Source organism: Schistocerca cancellata, chromosome 2 (genome assembly GCF_023864275.1).
Source record: "Schistocerca cancellata isolate TAMUIC-IGC-003103 chromosome 2, iqSchCanc2.1, whole genome shotgun sequence".
Taxonomy (NCBI): domain Eukaryota; kingdom Metazoa; phylum Arthropoda; class Insecta; order Orthoptera; family Acrididae; genus Schistocerca; species Schistocerca cancellata.
Window position 1 is genome coordinate 732,000,296 of NC_064627.1, and position 22,779 is coordinate 732,023,074.

Here is a 22,779-nt window from a genome sequence, read left to right on the forward strand (position 1 = left end):
ACCTGGGACCGGACCGCAGCGACTCACGGATGCACGCCAAGACCGTAGGATCCTACGCAGTGCCGTAGGTGACCGCACCGCCACTTCCCAGCAAATTAGGGACACTGTTGCTCCTGGGGTATCGGCGAGGACCATTCGCAACCGTCTCCATGAAGCTGGGCTACAGTCCCGCACACCGTTAGGCCGTCTTCCGCTCACGCCCCAACATCGTGCAGCCCGCCTCCAGTGGTGTCGCGACAGGCGTGAATGGAGGGACGAATGGAGACGTGTCGTCTTCAGCGATGAGAGTCGCTTCTGCCTTGGTGCCAATGATGGTCGTATGCGTGTTTGGCGCCGTGCAGGTGAGCGCCACAATCAGGACTGCATACGACTGAGGCACACAGGGCCAACACCCGGCATCAAGGTGTGGGGAGCGATCTCCTACACTGGCCGTACACCACTGGTGATCGTCGAGGGGACACTGAATAGTGCACGGTACATCCAAACCGTCATCGAACCCATCGTTCTACCATTCCTAGACCGGCAAGGGAACTTGCTGTTCCAACAGGACAATGCACGTCCGCATGTATCCCGTGCCACCCAACGTGCTCTAGAAGGTATAAGTCAACTACCCTGGCCAGCAAGATCTCCGGATCTGTCCCCCATTGAGCACGATTGGGACTGGATGAAGCGTCGTCTCACGCGGTCTGCACGTCCAGCACGAACGCTGGTCCAACTGAGGCGCCAGGTGGAAATGGCATGGCAAGCCGTTCCACAGGACTACATCCAGCATCTCTACGATTGTCTCCATGGGAGAATAGCAGTCTGCATTGCTGCGAAAGGTGGATATACACTGTACTAGTGCCGACATTGTGCATGCTCTGTTGCCTGTGTCTATGTGCCTGTGGTTCGGTCAGTGTGATCATGTGATGTATCTGACCCCAGGAATGTGTCAATAAAGTTTCCCCTTCCTGGGACAATGAATTCACGGTGTTCTTATTTCAATTTCCAGGAGTGTAGGTTCTAATCTCCTGATCTTGGTGGCCACGCAGTCTGGAACGACTGACTTATGGTTCAGATTTCTCCAAACGTGTTACAGAGTAACTGAGTGACTTCACGAGCAATGTGAGGTGGAACTCCGTCGTTCATCAAAACAGCTGAGTCCACAGTATCTCTCTGTTGTAGAGCACTGGTCACATGTTTGTGAAGCGTACCATAGTAACATAAGTTGTTTACGCTGCTATTTTACCTTGGTCCTCGGTGTCGGAGTTCCTCCTATGTCGCATGACCAGCAAGTCATGACACGAACACTACTAACAACGGAAATCCTTCAGCGCCCGGTCTCAATATCATTCCCATAAAGTTGAGTGCCAATACAATAATAACTTCTCCGTCCATACTGCCTTAAATAGTGCAAGTTTGAATATAACCACCGTGTACAGCAGTGGCGGCCAGGATTTCGTCTCGTGGGCTAAGCCCATTCACGAGGGTCAAAGCGCTGTGCCTCGCAGCACATTTCCCCCACCGCCACGCAACGCTGTCTCTCCCCGACGAGCGGGAAGAGGGGAAAAATGCGAATGTGCCACATTTTGATTCATATTTCACATTTATCAATAACAAAGGTCACAAACAAAACAAGTTTTCAGTGTTATTTAAATGTTTTTGGGGCGCTGAAAATACAAAATAATTTTTATCTGGAACAAACTGTCGGCATACGGACATACGCAGACAATTTCACGGTGTTTCTACAAACTGTCGGCATAAGGACACACGCAGACAATTTCACGGTGTTTCGCACTCAAGTTTCCACGTAATTAGTTCCATAATGGAAGAAAGGTCTTTCACACAGTTATATCATCCGAAAAATTGTAACACTTCTGCGAGCTCATTGTTGGGACTTGTTAGCTCTACCAGAGAGAGCAATGTAGACGTCCTAGACAGTTTTAAGGTAAAAAGGTTTGTCACTAGAACTGGAATTACCTTGCAGTTCAATCAGCTACATCGGCTCATGCACTGAGACGCTTGAAACTAAATCGGCAAACTCTATCGAAAACAGTACGGAAACAGATGTAAGACTGACAGTATCCTCAAAATCTTCATAAAAGCACACTTATAATTCTTCCAAGGCCACAATGAGTTATTCAAACCGTGCGTTTTCTTTAACGCCAGTAATCTTAGGTAAATGAACTGTCTTTGTCAGACTGTGTCAATTCTGCAACGCTAATTTCTTTTTAACTGGATCCCCATAAAATCAGAATGCCGTTACACTGCAACGTCTTACTGTAGCAGTGTGCAGTAAAGTCCACTTAGATCGTGAAGTGTGCAATACATTTCGGATGTTTTAATTTTCGTTCCTGCGCTTCTTTCTCCTTCATACATTCAACAATAGTGAGTATGAAGTCGGAAAACTGTTGTAGTCATGCCACTGACTTCCTCGTTGAAAACGGTTGCAACTGATAATGGAATAGTGCGAGTGACTTCAGAAACATCACTTTTCATACCACCGATCTCTTCACGTGCCCCATGTCTGTATATTTAGCAGAGAGTGCTTTTTTATGTAGGCAGCAATGGATTACACCTGCCGATCGTTGTAATTTTTTTGCCCTTCCGTTGTCAAGTAAATCTTTAAATTCTTTCTGCGAACTGAGAATTCTCATCCGTCATTCCCATTCATTTTTATGGACTGTGTCGATAATTCGCTAGACTCCCCCTTTTTGTGCAAACAGCCACTGGAGCTGTGAACGTCCTTCATACGACGATCGAATAGCGAAGGTTAAGCAGCGCTAACAGCACGTTTTTGCCGAACTCAAGAGAGTTGTGCTGACTGAAGAGTGCCGCCTCGTAATTCTAAATGAAATTTAACGCTGCTGAAAAGTGCTTACGAGAAGGACTGGGCAAAGCCGAGTGACGCGCCAGGCCTCGACTCGAACGCAGCCCAAACACTGCACGCCTGCACTTTGGCACGCCGTGGTCGGCCCTGCTGTATACAATGTATAGTGCACGTGTATGGTAGCTGTAACATTTATAACAGGACGTGACGAGGTATATGGCCAAGGCGCGCCAACCTCAATCAGCAAGCAAGATACCTGAGGTCGCTGATGTCGGTTAAAAGTACACACCTTTTTCACTGTCTCTGTGATGTACAACCGTTAATCGGTAGTCAGCAGACGGTCGTCAGTAAGCATCGCATTTGACCGCGGTTAACTGAGTGTACTGCAACGGGAGGCGCCCTGTAGATGCTAACATGTTAATTGAGATATTAATTAGCACACATCCGCCTGGATACATAAGTTTCCTAGAAAATCGCTTATGAGTGACGTCATTGATACATGCTGGCGCTTTCATCAGCAAGCAGATGTGTGTTTACAGCGTTACCAGTCGATTAGTTTTATTTTGACGAAATGGAAAACAAAAGAACAACACGAAATTTTTCGAAGTATGAGATAGATATACTTCTCGAATTGGTTGGTGGGAAAGCATCAGTTCAGGAAAATATAAAGAACTGACGGATGCAATACAAAATAAGAAATGTACAGAGAATCTTTTGGGTCATTATTTTCTGTTTCTTTTTATTTTTTTCAATTCAGCATGAATACCTATGTCATTACGTATAAAATTCATAAAATCATCACATGTAATAGTGTCCTGAAAAATGTACATTTGCTTATTTCTAACTATATACTGCACATTCCTACCATAGATACAAAAAGATCTACAGAAAGGTGCTGATTCCGGGAAAAAAGTAATTTAGTGACAAAATAATATATAATGCAGAGAATAAAAGCAAAGCAGTCTGGGGTGTTATAAAAAAAGGAAAAGGGGAGAGGCAAAAAAAATGCAGAATACCATACTTCTAAGGGAGAGTGATAAGGTAATAAATGATCCACAGCACTTAGCAAACTACGTAAACAAGCATTTTTCAAGTATCACAGAGAAGGTACAGCAAAAATTCCCCAAAACAATTATAACACCTGTATATAATGTTGCACTAAATACAGAAATGTTATTTCCAACCACAGAGAATGAAGTCAATAAAACTGTTGAAAAACTAAAAAATAGAAAGTCAGAAGGCTCATATGAAGTAGCAATGTATGTACTGAAACAATGCATGGATATTATACAAGGCCCCTTAACAAATATAGTAAATGAATCCTTCACATCAGGGACATTTCCAGAGCAGTTAAAACAGGCCAGAGTTGTACCTTTGCTTAAGAAAGGTGATGCAGAAGACATAGAAAATTACCAGCCCATTTTCCTACTGTCACCATTCTCAAAAATAATAGAACCAGTTATGAAAAAGCAATTAATGAATTACATGAATAAATACAATCTTTTAAGTGAATCACAGTCTGGTTTCCGAAGTGGCAAAAATACGGAGTCAGCCATTGTATAATTAACAAAAGTTGTACATGATGCTCTTGATAAAGATGCGTGTTCACAGGCATATTTTTGGATCTTTCTAAGGCCTTTGATACAGTTGACCACAAGATTCTATTAAATAAATTAGAAGCATTAGGAATAAGAGGGGTAGCTAATGACTGCTTTCAATCGTACCTAGCAGATAGGGTACAAAGAGTAGAGAGATAACACATACTTCAAATAGATCCAAACATTTAGTAAAACACTTATCAGAACCAAAATACATTAATATAGGGGTTCCAAGAGGTAGCATATTAGGACCAATACTATTCCTGATATATATTGATGACTTTTCCAGTAGTGTTGCTCATGGCGAAAAAATTCTCTTCGCATATGACAGCAATATTATAGTCACTGAAAAAACAAAAGAATTCCTTGCAGAGAAAGCAAATGAAACTCTCAATGAAGTTCATGACTGGTCAAGAAGCAATAAAGTGACTTTCAGCGTAAAGAAAACTAATTCCATGAATTTCAGTTTGAAGAGGAAGAATGACAATGTTAAATTAAATGTAGATGGCACCTCTTTAGAATGTGTAACAAATGCAAAGTTTCTAGGAATGAATATTGATTCTCAGTTGAAGTGGTGTGAACACACAAACGTACTTGCAAACAGAATGTCATCGGGATGTTATGCCCTCAGAATCCTGTCATCAATTTGTAACATGCAGTGTCTTTTAGTTATGTACTATTCATATGTACTCACATTTCTTAGCTATGGCATCCGTTTTTGGGGAGAAAGTGCACAAAATATGAACACAGTTTTCAAACTCCAGAAAAGAGCCATAAGAATCATAACCAAAATTGGTAGTCGAGCTCATTGTAAAGATCTGTTCTAAACACTGGGGATTTTAACTGCTCCATGTGAATACATTTACCAGTCAGTTGTACACATCAAAAATAACATTGTTAATTACTGCACAAACAGCTCTGTCCATGACATTGGAACTAGAGGTAGACTCAACTTACATTTACTAAGAAAAAAGAAACACAAAACACAAAACACCATTTTCCAAGGAAAAAATTGTACCATAAATAACCAAAAAGATTAAATAAATTGCAAAAATACACTTATTTAAAAAGGTAGCTAAAAAGTACCTGTTATGCAATACATTTTATACATTGAAGGATTACTTAGATAAAAGATAGTAGTGGTTTGGTAAAACAAATGTTATACAAATAAGTAATATTATGATTATAAGACATCCAACATTCCACATAACGCCTTCACACTATGTTCTTTCCTTTTTTTCCTTTTCTAGAAATACTTACCCCCAAGCAATAATACCAACATCTCTTCCTCTTTCTCAGCTCAATACCTCTCTCATTATAGAGGGATGCTGACTCAGTTTTTCAGGATTGCAAATGGGAAGTCGCGATATAGAAAATGACCCAGAGATCACTAGTCTGTGTGTGTTGGTATGTGTAGTGAGTGAAGAGTTATGAAACAAAGTGTGTATAGTGTGTGCAGTGACTGATAGTGAGATATGAGTGAACAGTGTGGCATCATACTATTTAATAAGTTATTTGAAAAAAAAAAGGAACTGATTACCAGCAGTAAGTCTAGTGATTGTCTCTAACTAGAAATCTGTAAATGTATGTATATACAAATTAGCTTATTTGAAATTGGTCTAAGATTGTAAATACTTTGACATGTCCTAAATCCTTGTAAAATGAAATCTATGGATGAATAAAGCTACTACTACTACTACTACTACTACACAATAATCAAAATCTTATTGCAAAGAAAAATTCATAATTATGGATGATTATCAAAGCTTGTCAATCAAGATTGTACAATTAAAAAATTACAACTTTTTCTGTCTTTTTGCGCTTTTACACTTCACGTAATTGCTCATAGAATATGCAACGTTATTTACAAACTTCAATCTGTTTGGAATCGAACCTAAGTCTCCTATACACCGAGCAAACGCCGTAACACAAATCCGTACAGCTTGTCAAATAATACTTATCTGATTTTAGCATACTAAACATAATCGAAAGCCTTAGAAGCCAAATTTGTCGACAAAATTCGATTCTACTTGTAGTAAGTTTGATTTATAAACTTTCTGGGTTCGTACAGTAAACGATGCCTTCAGTATAGTCTCAGTACATCGAAACTAGCAGTCAACTTAACACCATACGTTTATAAAATGCTAGTCATCTCTGGAAAATCGGGCGTGAGCCTCGGCCACATTTAATGCCGGTCAGATCCCACATTTAACTTGGATCGAGGAGATGCACCAGAATTTGGCGCTGAACTTTGTGCCGACTTTACCGCGCTTAACTTTTAATCGAGGTTAGTGCACTCGCCCTTTAGACTTTGTGTTTGGTTTCTGCTGCAGGGAATCCACTTAAGGTACGTCCTACTCATAAAATCTACACGCATAACTCTGTGTTATGAGGTGAATCCATAAAGTTTTAATTATCATATTAAAAGCACCAAGCACCGAGCATGAAACTTGATGATTCATTTGGTCCTGACACTTATTTACCAATCAGTATGACAAATTTTTCCCAAAGATGAATGAATTGACGGGAACCTTGGTTGTTCACTTCTGCATCTCGATTGTTCAGGAAATGTTTCACCTCGAAAATCAACTTGTTGTCGACTTGGAAATGGGTACAATAGGAGTCAAACAGCCAACAAGTTGCTCGTCAAAAATTTATTCAGACCATTATTTAAATTTCGACATATAGAAACTTCTCTTCCTCAGGAGAAGTAATATCATCTAAAAATAGAATGTGGTACAACCAGTACGTGCAAGTCTTATGTGCAGCAAAAGGAACATCAAAAGCTACATACAGTGGAATTATAAAATATACGTACGAGTTACGTACTGCGTAAAAAGATGTAAGTAGGCTGTTTAGGTTTTTTTATTGGTAACGCCACGTAGAGCTCTGTATGAAAATCACTGGCTGTGCTGTGTGCAGTCTGTGGCTGATTTGCAATGTTGTTGGCTACTGTAGTGTTTGGCAGCTGGATGTTAAAAGGGCGTTGCGTTGCGCAGTTGGAGGCGAGCCGCCCGCAGTGGTGGATGTGGGGAAGTGAGATGGCGGATTTTTGAGAGCGGATGATCTGGACGTGTGTCCATCATAAACAGTACATTTGTAAGAATGGATGTCATGAACTGCTGTATATATTATGACTTTTGAACACTATTAAGGTAAATACACTGTTTGTTCTCTACCAAAATCTTTCATTTGCTAACTATGTCTATCAGTAGTTAGTGCCTTGAGTAGTTTGAATCTTTTATTTAGCTGGCAGTAGTGGCGCTCGCTGTATTGCAGTAGTTCGAGTAACGAAGATTTTTTGTGAGGTAAGTGATTTGTGAAAGGTATAGGTTAATGTTAGTCAGAGCCATTCTTTTGTAGGGATTACTGAAAGTCAGATTACGTTGCGCTAAATAATATTGTGTGTCAGTATAAGTACAGTTATGTATAATTTTTCTAAGGGGACGTTTCAAAGAGAAATGAAATAGTAGGGCTTTGACAATAATTAAACGATCCTATAGCATAGTCAAATGTTTTAGTGAACAGTAAAAATGATGCATGTAAAATCCCAGGTAAACGTGCATCAATATAGCAACAGAAAACTAACAGGACAAAAGGGGACAAGTAAACAGCCAAAGAACACCCTGGTGGCGTTCACATAAGAAGCGGTATGTCACAAAAAACACCTGACGTTGTAACAAAATTACGTTAAAATAACATTACACAAAGCGTACCAAACAAAAATTATAAAAAAGTACGTAAACCTATGCAAATGATGAACAGAACTACGACATACATTAAAGTATGAGATTGCGTCTTTCAGAAAAGCAAAATTTCGCAACAGCACGTAAACGATACAGCTTGAAACGTCCCCTTAGAACAATTTCTAAATTACTGTGCTGATAAACCTCTTACACTGTTTGCTTTTCAAACAGCTGAGCAAAACTGAACGTACTCAAACATTCACTAAAGTGACACACAATATTTTTAGCGCAACGCAATCTGACTTTGAAAAATCCCTACAAAACAATGGCCCTGACTAACATTAACCTATACCTTTCACAAATCACTTACCTCACAAAAATCTTCATTACTCGAACTACTGCAATACAGTGAGCGCCACTACTGCCAGCTAAATAAAAGATTCAAACTACGGAAGGCACTAACTACTGATAGGCATAGTTAGCAAATGAAAGATTTTAATAGAGAACGAACAATGTATTTACCTCAATAGTGTTCAAAAGTCATAATGTATATAGCAGTTCATGATATCCAGTATTACAAATTTCAAAACTCCGCCATTTCTCTCCCCACATCCACCACTGCTGGCGGCTCACCTCCAACTGCGCAACGCTATGCGCTGTTCACATCCAGCTGCCCAACACTACAATGGCAGACAACAATGCAAACTATCCACAGACTGCACACAGCACAGCCAGTGATTTTCATGCAGAGCGCTACGTGGCGTTACCAATATAAGAACCTAAACATCTTACTTACATAGCCCCGTATGTACTCATGTCATAATTCCTGTAACACTGATGTATATGTTATTTCGATTCTTTTGTAAAGCCTGTACTACAAATGTTATCTGTATTGTTATGTTCTTAATGATGTATTTTGTACCTTTGTAATTGTATTCTTATGTTATAAAATTGTAATTGACACCAGTTCATCATATTATTAACTTGTAAGTTACATTTCACTGCACACGTTTCTGTTGGTCATAGTATATGGACAATATGTGAGAAGTAGGGACTGTTAGTGTTTGCACGTGTGTTACTAATTCAGCAAGGGACTGGATAACAGCATTGCTGGTTCTAAGGACAATTCCAAAAAGTTTGTGAGTGCACAAGTAGTGGTTATGGACTTGCTATATTAACCGCAAGACTCTTCAATGGTGATTGTGCACTTGCACAGTCACAACAGACGGCTGCTGGCCACCTCTACAAGGACTACAGTGGATCTGCATCCTTGATGACCCACCAATACCATTATTTCTACAAGGACTACAGTGGGTCTACACCTTTGCTGACCCACCAGTACCATTATTTCTACAAGGACTACAGCGGGTCTGCACCTCTGGTGGCCCAACAATACCGTAATCTCTACAAGGACTACAGTGAGTCTGCTCTGTGATGACCTACCTACCAATATTCTTCAAAACGTCGAATGACTCTGCTGTGGGTTTGCTCTGTTGTGGCCCATTACCTGTCAGCACTGTCTTTCCGTTGGAAAGACAACACTACTTCTTCAAGACTGCATGGAAATCCACTACTTTCCTTGTGCATTGGCTTTTACTGCTCAGACTTTGAGAAAAGAAACGGCAGTTTCACTGTGATGAATGATCAGGACTGTCTTTATGGACTGTGAGAAAATTTTAGCTTTTGACCAACATTGTATTAATAAGTGTGTGCATTTGATATTTTTCTTACTGTAATTATGAAAAATTTTTTCAAATGTGTATTGGCCAGTGCCCAAAAGAATTTGTAAATTTTTTTGTGGGGAGCATGGGGGCTATGTAAGTAGGCTGTTTAGGTTTTCTTATTGGTAACGCCACGTAGCGCTCTGTATGAAAATCAGTGGCTGTGCTGTGTGCAGTCTGTGGCTAGTTTGCATTGTTGTCTGCCATTGTAGTGTTGGGCAGCTGGATGTGAACAGCGCGTAGCGTTGCGCAGTTGAAGGTGAGCCGCCAGCAGTGGTGGATGTGGGGAGAGAAATGGCGGAGTTTTGAAATTTGTAAGACTGGATGTCATGAACTGCTATATACATTATGACTTTTGAACGCTATTGAGGTAAATACATTGTTCGTTCTCTATTAAAATCTTTCATTTGCTAACTATGCCTATCAGTAGTTAGTACCTTCCGTTGTTTGAATCTTTTATTTAGCTGGCAGTAGTGGCGCTCGCTGTATTGCAGTAGTTCGAGTAACGAAGATTTTTGTGAGGTAAGTGATTTGTGAAAGGTATAGGTTAATGTTAGTCAGGGCCATTCTTTTGTAGGGATTTTCTGAAAGTCAGATTGCGTTGCGCTAAAACTATTGTGTGTCAGTTTAAGGACAGTCATGTATAATTGTTCAAAGGGGACGTTCCAAGCTGTTATGTCAATTTAAGAGCATACAAAAGCCACCGAAAAAAAGTTTGTGTTTTAAGCTATAATTGATCATTAACGATGAAGCCCCTATAACTGAAAGATTTCTTCATACGAGGTACATCACTAGACGCCACGTGAGTTGAGATGAGACGAAACTTGGCAGTCCATGGAGGCAGCACGTACGACGTTGTGCTGTGCACCATGTGCTGTGGCGTTGTCGTGGAGCAGAAACATGCCATCGGAGGGCTTTCTGCGACGCATCGTCTGGACAGCTCGCGGCAAACTCGTCAGGTTTCGTCGGCAGTATATTCCTGTAACGGTTTTCCCGTTACGAACATAAGGGAAATAGCGGGAAGGTCGGGGAAGAAGGCCAGTGTTCACTCTGTCTGCTTGCCGGGGGTCTCATCCGAGATGTGGAGGAGGCCCTACCGGCGGCGATAGAGAGCACTGGGTGCACCCGACTGCAAATTGTTGCTCATGTCGGCACCAATGATTCCTGCCGTCTGGGTTCAGAGGTCATCCTCAGTTCGTACAGGCGGTTGGCGGAATTGGTGAAGGCGGAAAGCCTCGCTCGCGGGGTGGAATCAGAACTAACTATTTGTAGTATCGTTCCCAGAACCGATCGCGGTCCTCTGGTTTGGAGCCGAGTGGAAGGCTTAAACCAGAGGCTCAGACGATTCTGCGGAGATCTGGGGTGCAAATTTCTCGACCTCCGTTATCGGGTGAAGAAATGTAGGGTCCCCCTGAATAGGTCAGGCGTGCACTACATGCCGGATGCGGCTTCAAGGGTAGCGGAGTACGTGTGGAGGGCACATGGGGTTTTTTTAGGTTAGAGAATCCTCTCCCTAGGCCCGACAAGACGCCTCCTGAGATGCGGCAAGGTAGGAGTAGGCAAAATGCAACAGGGAATAACAATATTAATGTGCTAACAGTAAACTGCAGGAGCGTCTACAGAAAGGTCCTAGAACCGCTCTCATTAATAAACGGTCACAATGCCCATATAGTACTAGGGACAGAAAGTTGGCTGAAACCAGACGTAAACAGTAATGAAATCCTAAACTCAGATTGGAATGTATACCGCAGTGACAGGCTGGACAGTGAAGGAGGAGGCGTGTTTATAGCGATAAGAAGTGCAATAGTATCGAAGGAAATTGACGGAGATCCGAAATGTGAAATGATTTGGGTGAAGGTCACGGTTAAAGCAGGCTCAGACATGGTAATTGCATGTCTCTATAGGCCCCCTGGCTCAGCAGCTGTTGTGGCTGAGCACCTGAAGGATAATTTGGAAAATATTTCGAGTAGATTTCCCCACCATGTTATAGTTCTGGTTGGAGATTTTAATTTGCCGGATATAGACTGGGAGACTCAGACGTTCATAACGGGTGGCAGGGACAAAGAATCCAGTGAAATTTTTTTAAGTGCTTTATCTGAAAACTACCTTGAGCAGTTAAACAGAGAACCGACCCGTGGCGATAACATATTAGACCTTCTGGTGACAAACAGACCCGAACTATTTGAAAAAGTTAATGCAGAACAGGGAATCAGCGATCATAAAGCGGTTACGGCATCGATGATTTCAGCCGTAAATAGGAATATTAAAAAGGGTAGGAAGATTTTTCTGTTTATAAAAAGTGACAAAAAGCAGATTTCAGAGTCCCTGACGGCTCAACACAAAAGTTTTGTCTCAAGTACAGATAGTGTTGAGGATCAGTGGACAAAGTTCAAAACCGTCGTACATAATGCGTTAGATGAGTATGTGCCAAGCACAAGAGTATGTGCCAAGCACAAGAGATGGAAAAGAGCCACCATGGTACAACAACCGAGTTAGAAAACTGCTGCGGAAGCAAAGGGAACTTCACAGCAATCATAAACATAGCCAAAGCCTTGCAGACAAACAAAAATTACGCGAAGCGAAATGTAGTGTGAGGAGGGCTATGCGAGAGGCGTTCAATGAATTCGAAAGTAAAGTTCTATGTACTGACTTGGCAGAAAATCCTAAGAAATTTTGGTCTTATGTCAAAGCGGTAGGTGGATCAAAACAAAATGTCCAGACACTCTGTGACCGAGATGGTACTGAAACAGAGGATGACGGACTAAAGGCCGAAATACTAAATGTCTTTTTCCAAAGTTGTTTCACAGAGGAAGATTGCACTGTAGTTCCTTCTCTAGATTGTCGCACAGATGACAAAATGGTAGATATCGAAATAGACGACAGAGGGATAAAGAAACAATTAAAATCGCTCAAAAGAGGAAAGGCCTCTGGACCTGATGGGATACCAGTTCAATTTTACACAGAGTACGCGAAGTAACTTGTCCCCCTTCTTGCAGCGGTGTACCGTAGGTCTCTAGAAGAGCGTAGCGTTCCAAAGGATTGGAAAAGGGCACAGGTCATCCCCGTTTTCAAGAAGGGACGTCGAACAGATGTACAGAACTATAGACCTATATCTCTAACGTCAATCAGTTGTAGAATTTTGGAACACGTATTGTGTTCGAGTATAATGACTTTTCTGGAGACTAGAAATCTACTCTGTAGGAATCAGCATGGGTTTCGAAAAAGACGGTCATGTGAAACCCAGCTCGCGCTATTCGTCCACGAGACTCAGAGGGCCATAGACACGGGTTCACAGGTAGATGCCGTGTTTCTTGACTTCCGCAAGGCGTTCGATACAGTTCCCCACAGTCGTTTAATGAACAAAGTAAGAGCATATGGACTATCAGACCAATTGTGTGATTGGATTGAGGAGTTCCTAGATAACAGGACGCAGCATGTCATTCTCAATGGAGAGAAGTCCTCCGAAGTAAGAGTGATTTCAGGTGTGCCGCAGGGGAGTGTCTTAGGACAGTTGCTATTCACAATATACATAAATGACCTGGTGGATGACATCGGAAGTTCACTGAGGCTTTTTGCAGATGATGCTGTGGTGTATCGAGAGGTTGTAACAATGGAAAATTGTACTGAAATGCAGGAGGATCTGCAACGAATTGACGCATGGTGCAGGGAATGGCAACTGAATCTCAATGTAGACAAGTGCAATGTGCTGCGATTACACAGAAAGATAGCTCCTTTATCATTTAGCTACAAAATAGCAGGTCAGCAACTGGAAGCTGTTAATACCATAAATTATCTGGCAGTACGCATTAGGAGTGATTTAAAATGGAATGATCATATAATGTTGAGCGTCGGTAAAGCAGATGCCAGACTGAGATTCATTGGAAGAATCCTAAGGAAATGCAATCCGAAAACAAAGGAAGTAGGTTACAGTACGCTTGTTCGCCCACTGCTTGAATACTGCTCAGCAGTGTGGGATCCGTACCAGATAGGGTTGATAGAAGATATAGAGAAGATCCAACGGAGAGCAGCGCGCTTCGTTACAGGATCATTCAGTAATCGCGAAGGCGTTACGGAGATGATAGATAAACTCCAGTGGAAGACTCTGCAGGAGAGACGCTCAGTAGCTCGGTACGGGCTTTTGTCAAAGTTTCGAGAACATACCTTCACCGAAGAGTCAAGCAGTATATTGCTCCCTCCTACGTATATCTCGCGAAGAGACCATGAGGATAAAATCAGAGAGATTAGAGCCCACACAGAGGCATACCGACAATCCTTCTTTCCACGAACAATACGAGACTGGAATAGAAGGGAGAACCGATAGAGGTACTCAAGGTACCCTCCGCCACACACCGTCAGGTGGCTTGCGTAGTATGGATGTAGATGTAGATGTAGATGTAGATGTGTTAGCACCTCACTACGAATGTCCTAAAAGGCAATCTGAATTACTTTGTCCGATCATGGTTGGTCCTTCCCATTTCTTAACCGTGGTGAATCCACATGTATCCACTGTTACCCATCCTCCTGTATCTGAGGATCACATTGATACACCGAATACAGGTCAGCGCCGTCTTCGCTTGGCGTGTGTTCTCAGTGTTTACCAGGACCATGGATATATCCACGCCAAATAGAAGTATTATTTGCGTTAACTTTGCACGTGTGGTGGAGAAACAGTTTGATAACCGAGACTAGAATGAATTTTTAAAGTTCAAATCAGCGCTTTTAAAATAGTTTACGTACATTCGCATTCGCTTGTCACTAGCATAATACAAATTTATAATATAAAATTTTACTCATTATGTACTTGACGTCCTCGGCTAGTGAACACCCACTGGGAAAACAGTCCTTTGACAAGTTTCAGTGCCCACAGAGTGGCACATTCTGTTTTGAATCGTGCTCCAGGATGCCGCTGTTTACCCGTGACATCTGCATGCAAACCTCCACTCTCGTACACGTTATCTACGTGACTACGCTGTCCCGTCAGTACATGATCTATTTTTGTTTCTCTATGTATCCTGTGCTAAGAGAATTATGTTATGGTTAAAATGTGTGTGACTCCGTACAAATGAGCTATAAAGCAACTTCAGATACAAGTTCTTGCAAATTTAGACACTAAGTACGTATAAAGACCTACAAACAAATAAAAATCGCGTATTTTTATGTATTGCAGAACAAAGAACCTCACACATCAAAAACATTACGTAATAATGACATAGTACAATGAGAAAACACACATGAAAATAAGAATCATTTCCCGCAACGCACCGTGTAAGGTATAAATAAAAGAAAACAGTGACTCGTATCAGAATAAGTTATGTACAGACAAACCCATTGGTCGAATTCAGACGAAAATATTACAATCAGAACATTGGCCCAGTGTCAACTACTGCGACAATGTAACTGACTAGCGTTACAGCACAAGTCACAGGTTTCACGTGTCAGTAACCAGTTACTTTCCCGTAGCCGGTACGCCTGAATTTTGATTCTTGATACGAACACAGTGTTATTGGTATATTGACACTCGTTGAGGCTCGTACAGCACTAAATTTATGATTAATGAAATGCTGATTATAGGCACGTAATGTTGTACTGTTCACTCATTCATTTGAGTGTGTGTGTGTGTGTGTGTGTGTGTGTGTGTGTGTGTGTGTGTTTGTGTGTGTGTGTGTGTGTACCACGGGGCGTCATATGTTAACTTCGTTCCCCATTGATTACGTTTTCATACCTATGTTTCAGATTTCAGAAACACTAGTGCATTTCATAATAATTCTTTTAACGACAAGCATGTCTACTAATGATATCAACTGGGTTTTATATGTACTGACAATGGAAGGGAAAGACCCCAGGCAGGCAACAATTTACAGGAATTGGTGACTGAATTGCTCGTAAATATTACGGAAAAATTGTTGATCAGATAGAGAACTACAATAAATTCAAATATTAAGGGTGTTAAAATGAAATATTTCGGGGACTAAATTAGTTTCTTTTCAGATTTTTACAATAAACTTGGAGGTCCATTAGAGCATCATTTTTTCATGACATCATGGCCGATTTTGTCTACGAAGCTGCATCTTCACAAGTCTATTGCACACTAATTTCGATTTTCTCAGGTTAATTCATCATGTACGTAGTTAAATATTATTTGTAGACCATAATAAAATAAAATAGATACGAGTTAAACAGTTAATACGTATCCTGAAAATTTTAAATATTACACGAAATATTTTCATGTAATATTACTGATCGTTCAAGAAACATTACATAAAGTCATTACATAATAATTAGTTCGCTTTGGAATGTCGTGAAACCTTCATCTGGCACTATAATCCCATTACGATTCCAGCGAACTGCCACAGCGATGATGTTTGTGGAAAACATCCTAACTCTTTTCAGCCCACCATGTCGCCCAAAACTGATATTTCCCTTAGCAGTATGTATTCATAACAAAAATGAGCTTTAAATTGAAGTTACAGGGCATTCAAATATTTTAATTAAGAATCGGAAACTAAGTACTATATTAGCAAAGTTATTACATAGACCAGTTTTTTTCTCTGAGAATTCAAATGAGTGTCCTGTTCGAGCATTATGTGGCCTTCGTGCCGATTACTCGCCAATATGGAAAGACACCAATGTTTGAAATATTCGTGTACGTCGGCGCATTAACTGAAGGCTCATCACACTCATTAAACAAAAAACATTTGGTATCAAGATTCAAAGCCTATTTCCAACAGAAAAATGCGTGACATCACACGGAACCCAGCTGACGGTGAGTCCGCTGCGGGGCCACGAGGGACAGGCAGTCACAGCCGGTAAGTAGTCACCGCCCTGATTAAGCCACCGGCCCGTAATTATGCTGGCCATCTATTATCCACCTGCCAGTCAACAGCCAATATGTAATCAGCCACGCCGTTCCCCGATATCGCTTCAAAGCGAGAAACGTCAATATGCTTGTGTGCTGATTAAAGCCTCGTATCGCCGTAATTAGGGTAAGGCATTGTTAAGATGTTTTCTAAAGCACGCTTTTAAAGCACAAACAGAAGAGTACCACTAGCATAGTAACTAACAGGAATTTAACTTTGATGGTCTGTCAATGTTATATTTCACAATACTTCACATGTACAGAACCTAACAGGTTTGAAATTCGGTTTTTATTTATCTCTTGGAACAGCAGCAATTGATTTGGCAGAAACAGGTAAAGGTGTACAGCATGTATACGTCTCCCGACTTCCATCGTTTTCACAACGGACGCTACCTCCCTTGTTAGAGCAGTGCATTAGTTTTGTTTAGTTAAACAATATTTTTGCAGGTGTGGAGAAAGAATGCTGTGCATACAGCGGTCATGTGTAAGTTGCGAACGATTACAGAGAAAGAAAACAGCACATGTATTTTATTAAAGAAACAGTCCTCTGTGGGTTACAGAAAACCTTCGATGAAAGAGCTAAACTAACTTTCCCGACGATAGTATCACATGCAGGGTATTCCCCTGCAGTAGATAAGGGAGAGTAAATCACAATTTTCTTTCAAATACTTGCCATGACAACGAAAAGGGTACATTGAAGCCGTCTTACATTTCAGGAATGAGTTTAAATGAGTTCCGTTGGTGTTTTGATACGTTAAAAAATGCATTCATTTTGTGGGTTCTTGTATAATGTCCACGTAAATACGCGAAATGTTAAATAAACGCTTTTTAAAGTAAACATTAATCTCTCATTTTAGTTCATGGTAAGGTTCTATCTAATCTAACTACAACATACATGGAAACTGCGGTTATGAAAAGCCACGATGTTATTCAGCTTTTTTCGATTTAAGTTCCTTCATTGTGCTCCTGAAGCATATCACACACAAGAATCTCTCTTCACATAATGTAATCTTTCAGCTGTTCATTTATCGCTCTCTGTACTTTTCCGTTGAAGTTATTTCAAAGGGTTTTATATCTAAGTCGTAGCAGTAACCTGTAGACACAAACAGCACCGGTGATTCACTTTCCAAGGTCCTGCAGGTCCCGAAATGGAGAATACAGTGACACTATAGAATTCTTTATTTGCTACATTTTCCAGTTACTTCTCTCATAGTCGACGCTCTTAAACGTTTGTCGTCGTGTGTACCCCAATACTCTACTCGTAGAACAGAACCGCCTGCGCTTCCCGCCAATTCTTTAGGCCGGTCTGAAACTCGTTGCCAAAATGCTTTCCTCGCAGCCAGCGGTTCGTGTGAGCAAAGAGATCAAAACCAGATGGCGCCAAGTCCGGGCTGTATGGTTGGTGATCATAAACTTCCCATCCAAAACGTAACAAAAGCATCTTTGTTGAGGTTGAATTACTGCTTGATGACAAAGCTTTTATCTGATTTGTCTTTCGTAGTCTATTTTTCGAGTCGTCTGTTTCACTCGCTGAACTACCGGGTGATCAACAAGTCAGTATAAATTTGAAAAATTTAATAAACTACGGAATAATGCAGATAGAGAGGTACAAATTGATACACATGCTTGGAATGACATGGGGTTTTATTAGAACCAAAAAAAAAAAACAAATTTCACAAAATGTCTGACAGATGGCCCTGGGCAGCAAAACGTCAGTAACTGCTACCGTGACGGGTGATACGTACGTCGATATGTTACAGAATCGCATCATCCCCAGCCTGTCTGATAAACATCTGCTGGAACGTACGATGTTCATGCACGATGGCGCTCCATCCCATACTGCTAGACGCGTGAAAGATTTCTTGCGAGCGTCGTTTGGTGATGATCGTGTGCTCAGCCGCCACTTTCGTCATACTTGGCCTGTCAGGTCCCCAGACCTCAATCCATGCGATTATTGGCTTTGGCGGTCACCTGAAGTCGCAAGTGTATCGTGATCGATCGACATCACTAGGGATCCAGAAAGACAACATCCGAAGCCAATGCCTCACCATAACTCCAGACATGCTTTACAGTACTGATCACAACATTATTCCTCGACTACAGCTATTGTTGAGAAATGATGGTGGACATATTGAGCATTTCTTGTAAAGAACATCATCTTTGCTTTGTCTTACTTTGTTATGTTTAATTATTGCTTTTCTGATCAGATGAAGCGCCATCTGTCGGACATTTTTGAACTTTTGTATTTTTTTTTGTTCTAATAAAACCCCATGTCATTCCAAGCATGTGTGTCATTTTGTACCTCTCTATCTACATTATTCTGTGATTTATTCAGTTTTCAAATTTATACTGACTTTTGGATCACCCGGTATATCGTCGTTTGACGCTGTCATCCTCTCCTGACTGTCTGCACCATGAACGTCTGTACGTCCTGCTTCAAAGCTACTGAACCATTGCCACACTCTGCTATCACACGTGACAGTTTCGTCAAACTGACGCATGTAATCGAGTGGAACCCCGTAGAAATACAAAATCTAATGACAACACGCACTTCACATTTGTCGCGAGACACCATTGTTCTCTGCACGCTAACGTGCTCACAGCTCACTGCTCATGAAAGTTGAAAAGTGCGACGTGACACAATCTACGGGTGTATTACAGACACTGCAAAACACATCACAAAGCTTCATATGGTTGTCACTTTGGTTTTAACTTCTTGACCGATCGGACCTTGAAAACAGATATAGCCCTCATATAAGTATACTATAATGTCAATGCAGAATTTATTGAGCTTTAAGGTGACTGCAGCTAAGATTGTCTTGGGGTAGTCAACTTTTTTGGCCTACCTTACAGTTTTGTATCTCTGTCTTCTAACCGCCCACCGGTTTCACGTGAATGGCGAATTGTACGGTGGGAAAGTAACTTTACGTTATAAAATTTATAAAGCATTGTTGAAGCATTTAATAGTAATTACTTACCGGGGGTCGGCTAATAGACCTTACAGTGTACGCTATTTTACTTATTTATGTTTTTGGTGCCATATATGGTGTATACATGTCCACATGTACCAGCGATATATTGCAGTGTGAAATGAAGCTGCAAACTTAAGATATGTGGTTGAAAATGATCCAAAGTTGGTATTCACGAATTGTACGTGCGGATAATAAACAGAATACGGCCAACTTGGGTTATGATTTCCTTCTAGAAACTTACCAAAACTTTGTATAAAATTTTTATGAAAACCTAATGAAAATGTCTTTAACCCCCAACCGCTCACCGCCAAACATGAAAGCTGAAACGTCCACTAATAGGCGGTAGGGACCAGGTTGACTACCACTGCTCTAGTCAACGCAAAGCGCGAAAGCAAGGGTCCCTTTAGGCCCTTATCGGCTCTATCACAATCGACAAAAATGCCACTGACGGTTTGGTCCTTGGACAAACTGTAATACACGTTTATTAACTGTATTGTTAGTTGCGCAACCCAGACAGCATTCGATGGTTGAAACATCTTCCAGCGGTTATTCAAAGAATATTGCCTTTTACCTTGTCATTCGCCTTCGCTGTACTGTGAAGTATAAATGTTGACAAAGACGACTTACCATTTCAAAGAAAAACTCCTGTCCCATTATAATCTAGCATCAGTAAGTTGTTGACCCACATCACGTTTTAGACGCCAGAAAAGAAGATGATGTTTATTATTTATACTGCTATTTACACATTAAATTAACAAGTTCCGTACATAAGAAAATGACAAGACATTGTGCATTTGAACTCAATCGACAAAATTTCGGAAGTATGTAGTACTCTGAGATTGGCAAAATCTAACTGCAAGAAATAAATAATTTCTACCATCTGGTTCAACTGATCACACCTGGAGGTTTTCTGCATCCTGGACTGTGGAAACATCACTTCCATTACTGAAGGGATTGACCTTCCGAAATGAATACGTCAGTTGATTACAGAAGGGAACAGGGCAATCTACAGACGAGTAAAACACAGACGTTGGCAACCGCTGTTGTTGAGGTCTTCAGTCAGAGGACTGGTTTCAGGCAGCTCTCCATGCTACTGTATCCTTTGCGAGCCTCCTCATCTCCGAATAGCTATAGCAACTTACATCCTTCCAAAACTGCTTTCTATATTCCCCTGTTGGTCTCTGTCTCCAACACTGGTGATCTTTTGATGCCTCAGAAAGTGACCTAACAACCGATTCCTCCTTCTTGTCAAGTTGTGGAACAAATTAGGTGCCTGAGATATTAGGGTGAGACTACTTTAAATAAAGTCTCTCATCGTCTACTACGAACTGAAAGGAACAGAGAGCGACAGAGGGTCCGCAGTAGTTTTGTGATCTAGGGCGCAACGCAGCAGTGTGCTTCCTCCCATGGAAAAAGTTCCCTGCAGAACTTGACTGGGGGAGGCAATGCAGATTGTTGCTGCTATGCTTTCTCCTGTTGACCGCTCGGCCCGCCCAACGCAGAGGTTGGTGGTCCAGTGACCGCGGAAAAGGTCAGGGTACCTATGTCACTTTGGCTTGGATGTGAAGTTAACGGCCCCTAGAACTTCTGCTGTTGTATGCCATTTTCTGTGTTTTACAGATTGCTCCTCATTCTCAATCGATAGCCCTCTATTTAGGGAAGCTATTGATGGCTCCAGTCGGCTGGGGAAAATACATTTTACATTGTAAGCAAGCAGACTGGATTGATGGAAATTCTAATCAACTGACTTACAGGATCGTTCCTTCTACCTTTTAACTCATAACTGAATAACCAGTGTGAATCTGTGATTGAGAACGCAGTTATAATTTCATTTAGCTCTCTCTGTCTTTGCTGTGGAACTGGAATGGAAGGCTGTTGAGTCTTCGCCAGGGCTTTAACCATCTTCGAAGTCTCTGGCCTACAAGTTGTTCAGTAATATTGTATAAGTTTCTTGGCATAATGGACGTACGTCTCTGATGCCTAGCTGCAGAGTAATTGTACCTTTATTGCGGTTGGGGTCTTACCTTATTTATATTTGTAACTATACTGCTCTGAAAATATTTTCTCAAGAGTGCAAATTCCGACACTATCCGCTATGTGTCCTTTTGTGGAATGAAACTTGTTCCAGTCACTCATAGCATTTTACGCTGATGCAGAATTGGCCCACATGCACCTAGTGTATGGGTTCACTGAATTTAATCGAGAAGTGGCAATGCGACACTCTGTTGAACGGTTCCCGCAATGACACAAACCACATCATCTGAATTACGTTGCATTACTCTACCTTTTACGTTGTACGTGTTGGTGAGTGTGTGTTGTCAGATTTTTCTCTATAAACAAAGGTAACCGGAGAGACGAGCAGAGCAAATACTAAATACGTGTTTACTCCGCTACTCGCCTCGCGGGACCGCTGGTCCCTCCTTCAGCAGTATCTCCCAACACACTCCGAAATTTCGTCGTTGGAGTTTGTATTCATCCTGTAATTATTAACATAGGCACGTGAGCATAAAAGACAAAAAAATCTTTCCAAATATTACTCCGGATGTTTACGGATGCAGATGTAAACAATGAGAGTGCTTAATCAGTTTTTTCTGTCAAAGATATTCCCCTATCACTACGTTAACTCGCAGCGAAAATGTAGCTCGGAAACTAATCGATGACTCGAAGGGTGGATATGGAACTATTCTGGCTGTATCACGTTCCATTTCAACTTATTCTATGTAGACACTTCTCCTGAATCTTCAATTGTTTCGATAACGGCAGACTTCTCCCAGCTAAGCTGGTTATCTGTATCATTTATTATGTTCTGTTTGACGCATTCACGCTTTATTTACCTTCACAAATGCATCGTTTTTCATTGCCATCAATTTACAAAGGAAAACAATAACTTCTTTTGGATAACTATGTAAGATATTACTTGTTAGCCACCGACAAATGTCATATTCAATGAATCCTACATTGGGGAAAAATAAATAAATAAAGAAAATCTTCACATTAGATTTTCAAATGATTTTCCTTTATGTCCAACATGTTACTGACAAAATAGTAAGGATGTCTTCCTTTAGTACCTGTACTCATCATTCAACAGATCTTGTAATTGAATCCAGTACACACCACACTAACAGCAGGAGAGATGT